This window comes from Leptodactylus fuscus, chromosome 7, assembly GCF_031893055.1.
Source record: "Leptodactylus fuscus isolate aLepFus1 chromosome 7, aLepFus1.hap2, whole genome shotgun sequence".
Lineage (NCBI taxonomy): Eukaryota > Metazoa > Chordata > Amphibia > Anura > Leptodactylidae > Leptodactylus > Leptodactylus fuscus.
This window is the reverse complement of record NC_134271.1, coordinates 103,118,285-103,128,611: the sequence shown is the minus strand read 5'-3', so window position 1 is coordinate 103,128,611 and position 10,327 is coordinate 103,118,285.

Below are 10,327 nucleotides of genomic sequence, written 5' to 3'. Positions count from 1 at the left end.
AGTTACCACTCCAGATACAGATGTTAGTCAACAGGACAGCTCTGTCAAAACCCAAGAGACAATAGAAAAATCACTGGCTGTAGAAGAGACACCCAAGACTGAAGAGGTCGTGACAACTGTGCTCACAGAGAATAGTCAACAGTCTTTTGGATGGACACTACCCTCTTTCAAAATTCCACTCTTTAGTGAAAGAGAAGTTAAAACAGAGATTTCTACACAAGAATCCATTGAAACCATTTCACAAACTGAAGTTCTTCCAACAAAACTGGCGCTTACCACCCAAATCACAACAACGCAAGATGAAAGAATAGAGTCTGAAACTGCTGAAGTGGTCCATGAAGAGAGTAAGAGCACAACACTGACCCCTGAAGATATTTCACTGTCAGAGGTTGAAGAGAAGAGAGTAGATGCAGAAACAGAGTCTTCTGGATGGAAATTGCCCACTTTCAAACTCCCCAAGATCTCATTATTTGGCACATCTGAAGAAGAATCAAGAATTGAATCTACAGTAAAAGCCCAAGAAATAGAAGCTGTCAGCAAGACTGAGCAGGTGAACACTGAAATTATAACCACCAAAATTGACAAAGTTGAATCCAGTGAGCCTACAGAAGAATCAGAGAGAGATTTAGACATGACAGAGACTGAGCTACAAAGTGTAATCGTCAAAGATGAAGAAGGAACTTTACAAGATGAGAAAGACATAAGCTTTAAAATGCAACTACAAAGCTTCCAAGTTCCTATCCTCAGCAAAGTTGATGAAACCGATAGTGTTGTTTCACAAACCATTTCAGTCACAAAGGAGGTTGCAAAGAGTGTATTAGAACTGGAGCCTCTTTCAGAGAAGCCATCTGAGAAGTCAGAGTCTGTACATGTGGATGTGACAGTCACATTACCAACACATTCTGTGATCTCTGTAACAGAAGAAACTAAACTTGGAACATTAGAAAAGATTGTGGAAGATGTCAAACGTCCTGGTGACTCAAGATTTGATTTTGCAGTAGAAGCCCCAGAAGTAGACACTGTAAATAAGTCTGAGCAGTTGACTACTCACATTTTAACCACTAAAACTGATAAAGTTGAGTCCAGTGAGCTTACAACAAAGGCTGTGGTACAGAGTATAGTAGTAAAAGGTGAGAATTATAATCAATTGAACACTTTGTTAGAGGCTCAAGAAACTCATGAAGAACCTGTATCATCACAAGAAAAGTTACCTACTATAAATAGGAAATATAGCCATATAGAGACAGGTGGAAAAACATATGATATGTCTGATACAGATACTGAGGACAAAGAAAAGTCAAATACAGATAAAGTAGTTACACCCGAAAATGCTAAAGTTTCAATAATGAACCTAGGTGTAAATGTTATCAAAGAAAGTATTAATATGAGTAATGACGTAGACTCTGATCATCTAAAATATTATACCAATGAGGTCATCACAGTTAAGACACTAAAAGACTTCGAAGATAAGACCAAAAGAAACATTTCCTTTGAAGAAAGTCCTAAAAAAGAAGATCATTTCAGTACAGTTTTGCAAACACAAGTTGTACCTTCAGACAGACCACGCAGAGTTTTCATATCTCAACACTCTCTTTCTGGAGTTGGTGTAACTCTGCACCAGGAAAGTATTTCTATTGCTGATGACGATGTTTCTCCTACTGAAATGGTGTCAGTGAACAAGTCAGATGGTCTGTCTAAGGATGTTCTGAATATTATTATACCAAAAGATCTGCTTACCCAAAAAGTAGATGTTTCAGAGGAAGATCTTGGGAGCAAGATACCTCAATTTAAAATAAGTAAGAAGGAGTTCAATAAACATTCTGGCATTGATGATACTCAAAAATATGTTCATGAGGCCACTACTGAAGTATCAGAAAGTAAACAAGATTCAGACCCAGACTCCATTGTTTTAATGCAGTCTCCTACATCGCCAAGTTCTAGAATGGTCTATCCTAAGCTTTCAACACGAAAACTAAGTGTCTCTGTTATTGAAGAAAGTATTAATATTGGAGCTGATGCAAACACAAGATCTAACATGGATAATTCAAAGCTAGATGAAAAGGTTTTAATAAAAAAGGTAGCAGATCAAGAAGTTATTAAGACTACTGAAGAAAATGCAGAATCCCAAGGATGGAAATTTCAAATTCCAGGTCTAAAACTTAATATATTTAGTAAAGCTGAAAAAAAATCTAGCACTGTAGCAGATTCTAAGGATATCACTCCACCTAAAGAGGAAAATGTCTTTAAAGTATCTAAGGGGTACATTTTAACAAATATGGACAAAGAAATTCCATTACCGCCTGAAGAAAAAAATAGAAGTCCATTTAAGTTACCTTCCTTGAAACTTCCTTCCATCAGTTTAAAGGCAAGAAAAGAAAAAAGTATTGATCATGGTGTTACTGATTCACTGGCTGTAGGCATGGACACAGAAGCTAATGAAATATCTTCTGAAGGTGAGCTGTCTACTGAAATTAAAGGAGACACAGACATTCATGACTTCAAAAATGATAAACTTATTAGTGGTTCTGAGTCTGAAAAGGAAAAGTCAAGTTTATTTAGCGCAAAAGGAGATCATTCATCGTCCAAGATTAAACTTCCTAAACTGGAATTTTCTAAGCCTTCTATGAAAGGTTTACCAGACAAATCCAGCCTTAAAGTTGACTCTTTTATTGCTACATCTCAGTCTGATACAAATAAGACTGAAGAAATTATGGAACAGAGTGATACTAAGATGCTTGACTCTACAGTCGACATCAGTGAATCAGAAATTTGTGACGTAAGTGAAATGAAAGCTCAAGAAACTTCCTTCGAAGATGAAGTCAAGATTGAATTCCCTTTTTTCAAAACACCTGTAATATCTGCTATTGCTCCTCAAGTAGTCAGTTCTGATACTGAAGACAGAGACCACAACTTAGATCAAGATGCAACAATAGGAGCACAAGATGAACACAAACAATTTAGTATCATAAAGACTAAAAAAGTACTGGTTAAAAGTAAAGCTGTAAACATAAGTGACAACTTGGAGGATACTGACATTAACACGGAAAGTGAATTCCCTATTTCAGCTGAGACTAAAGTTGATGAGACACAAAGCAAACCAACAAGAAAAGGTTTCAAATTATCCTTCCCAAAAGTCAAGATGCCAGTATTGTCATTGTCTTCTCCACAAGATGAAAAGGGCTCTTTCGACATTACTGCCAGCCATGATGGTACAGGGTTTATACTTCCTGAGTACGATATAACGGGTGAAACGGAAGTAGAAGGTGTGGATATTAGCTGTGAAGCCAATAAGTCGGTTCAGGACATTACTGAAGCAGTAGACCCTAAACATTCATTAAGTGACCAAATTACTGATGTACATGATATTTCAACATCATCTGAAAATACTGAAATGACTGATAAGTTACACGTCCAGGGCACTGGAATTAAACAAGGCATCAGTAGCAGTGAATATCTACCAGACAAAACCCTTCCAATAATGTCTGATGTTCAAAGTCAAAACAAAATCATCACAGAAGATAAGGAGGCTGCAATTCCACTTAAGGAACCTCAAGATGCAGAAAATGCAGAAGATACACAAACAGTCAAATTATCCCATGTTAGCTACATCAGATGCAGTTTCCCATCACCAGATGCAACAATGGAGGAACCAATCCAAAGTGATAAAGATTTATATTTAGACAGCAGCTCAGCAGAGATTCCAAGTGAATATGACAATGTGTCACCAGACACAACCAGGGCAGTTGAAAAGGTTACATTATCATCATTTTCTTCTGGAATTGTTAAAGAATATGAAATATCATCATCTGAAATGCAGACTCCATCCTATGGTTTCGCACTTTTAAAGGTCAAATTACCAGAGGTAAACACTGCCGTCAACACCCAAGATTCAGAAAGTCAGAAAAGGGAAGAAAATGTACATCAAGCAGTCATTTCAGAGGTAACAACCACAGAATCATCCAAGTCCATGCAAACAACGTTAGACAAAACCATGGATGAACTTGATAAAAGTGAACAAATTATATCGTCTAAAGTCCATGTCCCAAAGCCAAAGACATTTACATTTGGGGTAAAGTCATCCAGCCAATCAACTACTGTCAGTGTCCCTCTGCAGTTAAAAGATGTAGAAGAAGCCAAAACTTCAAATGAAGATCCGATTCCTACAACAGAACAGAAGAGTATGACAGAAAGAGATGCAAATCTGAAATCACCAACCAAGTTTAAGTTCTGGATTCCAAGCATTGGATTTTCATCTTCAGTAGATGAGACGGAACGTAATAAATCGGAACAGGAGAAACAAAAACAGCCGGAAAAAGACTCAGCGGCTAAGGAGAAAGTTCCTTGGTATAAATTTCCCAAATTCGGATTCTCTACTGAAAAACAAAAATCTGTTGAGAAAGAAAAGCCTGAAAAAATGGAATCTGTTCCTGTTATAGCTCAAGAAGAAAATAAAGACATACAAGAATCCTCAGTAGAAAGAGCACAGGCACCTCTGGTGGAACCAGAGATATTCAAGACAGAAGATAAAGACCCTGAAGAAGATTCTGCCAAGTGACCTAAAACACTGTGAGAAAATTATTGCCATTTTAACTTTCCTTTATAAGTTTTTGTGACATCATAAAATATCAAAGATTGTTTTTTTTTCATAAAGTAAATGACTTTGCCAACAATATTTTCAACTTTCATATAGAATAGAGTCAAGAACACTTACCCTAAAGCAAAGACTTTCAATAGAACTTTAGAATTTTTTTGAATAGTACTTGCCAAGGGTGCCTTGACAACAACCACATCTTATGGGATCTGCTGCTAGTGCCAACAATCTCATGTAATCTGTGAGGGAACCTATCAGCAAATATTCTATTTAGATGCAATACCAACACCATTTTTGTTGGTAGTTATGGATATATATATAGAGAGAGAAGCAGAAAAATTAAGGCACACAATGATTGGTTTCTCAAGAGCCTCCACCAGAAATTACTCCTGCTGAACAAATATGGTGTATTCAGGAGCGTAACTTGAGGGTCTGCAGTTGCACTGGGGCCCATGAGCCTTAGGGGGTCTATAAGCACTGGCATCAGTATTGAGATTGCAGCTTCCATCTGGCCCATAAGCCAAGGAGCCCCACAGATTACCCTAACCACACTAAGGTGGATTCAACTCCTTAGCTCCAGTAACCATCACTATCAAAAATTTGCTGTAGGAATGAGGTAGGGGCCACGACAAAAGATTGCATCGGGGCCCACAAGACTTTAGTTAAACCACTGGGTGTATTCAATACTTACAGGCTATTTCTGCTAAGGATCTGAGAGATAATATCTTGTTCTTATCTTTCCCAACTTTATATATCTGGACTTCTCATACCCATGCATGTGTCCTCTTCATATACAGAGTATTTTGCTAAGAGGAGTTCACTCATCAGTGTCTGTCTATGGTTTTATCATTCTTTGCAGTGGCAATATGAGGGTTTGGACAGTATGGATGATGGTATGTATGGCACGATACGGTCCCTGGAGTTTTTTGTACATCTATGGTGGCTTCTACCTTGATGGGATCATTGTTTCTGTTCGGGATGATTGTTCCTATCATATAACTGCTCACCATTTGAAACACTGGCAAATGTTCAGTTGCTCCCTTTGGACATTCCCGTGCTGTGTGTTGTCTTTGGATGATTCCTTCTATTGATGCCACCTGCACCACACTTTCACAATAAGTTGTTTGTCTACAAGTATATAAGGATTTTTCCCTCTAGCTTTCTACTCTGTATTGCAGGATGACACATCGATTGACCTTCTGCATTTTTCACATTTTTCCTATTAACTGATATTTCCATATTTGTACTTTTTCAATTCATCCTTCTTTACAATTTCTCCCAGTGTCCGATTTTTCCAATTCAGCCTATTTTGAAGATTTTTCTCTCATATCCAGTTATTTGAATACATCCTTGTGTGTTCCCTGTACTCATGTATGAGTGGTGGTGAGTTGAATTAAAATTCTGACATTACAGAGATTTGCAGTTCATGCCTCAATGTTTACTAATAAGGGGGAAAAAAGTGTCAGGGTCTTCTATTCTTGTGACCATTGAAAGTCAAACTAGACTCCCCCTCCCCCCACACACAGAAATAATGACAATGCACATGAGGAGCAGTCATTTTACAAACCTACTCCTTGCAAGCCGGCAAATATTTCTCTGTGGAGTCTTAACCTGATCCATTATTGTATTACTTCAGTGTTTAGTCTACATCTCATCTTAGAATGCGGCGGATGAACTGTGCCACGTCCTATATTTTTTACAGATCACAGACATCTTAAGGGCATGTGACTGTAGCCTTACTGTTGAAAAGTCACAGGCACCCCCGGGCATTCTTCAAGTGTGCAATAGTTTATTCTTCAAGTGTGCAATGTTTATTTGCCCCCTCTCTCTATGTATATCCATATAAATTGCAATGATCATTTGAAAGAAATTGTAAAACAAATAGTTACGTCCAGATAAAACGTGTACCTGTAAGAGGTAGCGACCAAAAGTTAATTTGTCATCACCTATACATGGAAAAAAAAAAAAAAAACATTGTATCAACTAAGTGCTTTCATTTGAGAATCACTGCAACAGTGACACCTACAGGCTAAAAGGTTTACTGTAGCATATTACCGATTAAAAACAGCACATGCAATCTAAATGTAATATATTTCCAATATAAAATGAGGCTGTAAATATACATAACGTGCAAATGTACAATGCTCTGAGGTGTGCAAATCTAAATGCCTACAAATCTATATTATAGAAATATTGATAAAGGTATTACAAGGTTTGGGACCAGCGTCTACGTTTGTACAAAATATACTCATTATTAAGAGATAGTCTGAGATTAGAAAAAAAAATCCTGGTACTAAAACCTCAAGCCCTGGCATTGTTTCTTTATTCTTGTCACATATAATCCCCTTAAATTGTTGGCCAGCTATTAACATTTATCATATATTTATAAATGTATGATGGAGGGGAATCATGAAAATAAGAATGGGATCCCTGAGTCTTTAGTGTACGGGGATTGGTCATGCACCGATTCATTCACTTCTATAGGATTGACAGAGATAGCGGAGTACATTGTTCATTCAGTCCTATAGAAGTGCTTCATGTACACAAGTAAACTGGAGAACTCTATTCTCATTGTCACTTGGATTACCTGTGAATAGGTGTTTAATGCTGTGTTTTGGCCATCCTCTATAATGGTTAATACAGAGCAAGACAGACACACAGTTAAACTACTATAAGTATACTAGTTGCAACTTTTCCATTCAATGTGAATATAAATCTACCTCCCATGGGGCAATGTAAAATCTTATTATACTAGAAATATATAGAAATACATGGTTAAAAGTTAACGGTGGTTAAGTAAAACCTTACATGCATCATATACACGTAGATAACATTTAAAAGAAACACTTACATTACAAGTGGTCTTTCCTCCAGGCCTCCCTATACTCCAGCTACTGATAAGACATTAGATGTATATCTCCTGATAGAGCCCAATTCAGCATAATCAGGTGGCAGTCTTACCTATGCCTACGAGTGCCAGGACACAACCCTGACTGCTCTCATTTCAGTGGCTTGGGGATTCAGATTTTTATGGATACTCACTGTTGTTTTCCGATATAAATCTTTAAAGGATTTTTCCACCATAAGTATATGATAGTATATGGATTAGATATATAATCGATGTTTGTTTGGTGCCGGCCTACTGCTAAAATAAATGCATGGCTCTTTAGTCGCTATTTTTGGTTAAACAGCATCTAACTGCTGGAGTATTTGCACCAAAGGCCCCAGTGACGCGATGGCACCATGTTGCAAATCCCAAAACATCACTGGATCAGTAGTGGGCCAACAAATGAGTATTTTTGGCATTTGTAGCAAACAGGATAGGTAAAGTAGACCTACACCAAACCGATATTGATGTTATATCTAATTATTGATCACTAGGACATAGCTCCCTAATAACTCCAATATGTTGGTAGAGATGAATAAAAAAGGGGCTACTTAATTTCCATAAACAGCAACACTCGTGTCGATTGGCTGTATCAGGTATTACAATTCAGCCATATTGACTCAAATGTAGCAGAGCTGTTTCTAGAAAGCAGTCTGACCATTTTAAACAATCTCAGCTCTTCTCATATTGATAGGTCATCACTTATTAAGGCTAAGCTTTTCTTGGGTGATTATGGTAGTGTGATCATGTTATAAGTATTTATTCAGGTAACTGAGACAGAGCTGGAAAGATATTATAGTGAAATATTTTGTCAATGGTCAGAGCATTCGACACCCATCTTATGTCTTGTGTGAGCATTATTAGCAAATGCTGAAGCACCAAACATCGTGCTGAAAGGTCCTGAGGCCTTACATTGTGGAAACACAGCTTTTTTGTTGCAGATTTTGCTACGTTTTCTTTCACCCAAAGCCAAGAATGGAAGTCCTGATAGTTCTACATTCTACTCAATCCACTCTTGGCTTTGACTTAAAAAACCACAACAAACAAACCTGCGTTTCCCCAATGTGGGGGCCTCAGCCATAAAGGGTTATTTTTATACTGATGACCTATCCATCAGGACTTGATCATTGGGAGTCCAATACTGCACCCCACACCAATTATCTGATCCAGCTGCCTCCAGGCCCCAGAAGTTATAGCGATGAACCGAGGTGAAAGCAGCTTTGCTCCTGTTCAAGTAATAGATCAGAGCTATAGAGCTGTATAATGTATAGCAGTAGTGCCAAGGTCGAAGCTGCATCCAGTTCTATACATCCCTATAGGTTCCGGTGCCCGTAGTAGCTGGACCAGCTGATCAGTACGGAGTCTAGAGAGTCAACTCACTCCAATCTTATGGAAAACCTCTACAATATACACCGACTTTCAACAGTCACATGTAGATTTACCTTTTGTTACCTATCCATGTAATACTTAAGATGAATGTCTTCCAAAAGTGTGTATTAATAGAAATAAGAGGCTTATCTGCCTGCAAGACAGCATACATATATATTGTAATATGCAAAAGTGTGCTACCAACATGATAAGCCACCGTATGCTGCCGCTTGCTCATTGAATGTGTATGATACATGTTTTGTGTTCTTCCTGTAGGATTCCATTTCTGATCCATCATTTAACCAAAGATATTATTATATTCCTATAAATTGAACTTTGCCTATGCTGTGATCTGTATTTGAGCTTATCAAACAAAATAATCTGTATATACAAGCTTTAGGGAAGGTGTCAATGTTCCTATTTCAATATACTGTATATCTACAAGATGAAATATTATATCTCTATATAATAATAAAGAACATATGTTTTATATTAATATTGTGTTTTGTTATTTGTTCATCACAAGGAACTCTCTGGGTAAACTAAAAAACTAGTGTACTAGGGTACCTAGTATTGTTCCTGGCGCAAAGCCTGAGGTGCTGGAACATGACTCAAAGATTATAGACAACTACTCAGTTCTCCTGAAGATGGGCTTGTAGTAAATGCTTGCATATTCTTTTCTTATAATATTGTGTTGCACCTCTGTTATTCCTCCTGGAAACATATGAATAAATACGTGGATCCTACCGTTCCCCTTGTCGATGGTGTGTATCCCTACACACTCAATGTGTATGGAGACCCTAGTAACAATGGGAATGGTAACCCTCAGTTGTCAATTTCTTCATGCCTTTCCAAGAGGAATAACAGAAGAATGTTACATCAAATAGCAGTTAGAAAATATGCTCTGCAATTGTTAGTTGATATTGAATACATGTATTTACTAAAAGATACATGTCTGGAAAGCTGGCACGTCTTCTTTAAAAGAATACCAAATAGTATCTTCCTTTAGTACACTGTCCACTGGGGCTGGCCATAAGCATAACTTGTATAGCATAACACAGTGGTTCTCTTACACCATCTTTATATCCCTTCACAGAAAAGATGAAAAAATCTAAAATTTAACTTGTATTGAGTCAATTAAATACCGCATGAAGTGTCTAAAAAAACACACACTAAAATACTGTCGCAATTATATCCCTGGGCGTTCCCTAGGTGTAGGACACAATATCAACACTACTCCCTATGGAACATCCCATAGGATCAAATATATTGAACCATGTGTATTAACGCCTACACAGGACAAACAAAATGTTACAACCAGTCAGAGGGTGATGAATACCTATTGATAATGTTAAAGATATGGGCTAGTCCAATTATTCAATCTCCCTATTCGCTTAGTCTAGGACCAACAACAAAAGAAACCGCTAAATGATCCACTTATTCTATGAGGGCTGAGAGTAACTATTGCAGTTATATGTCAA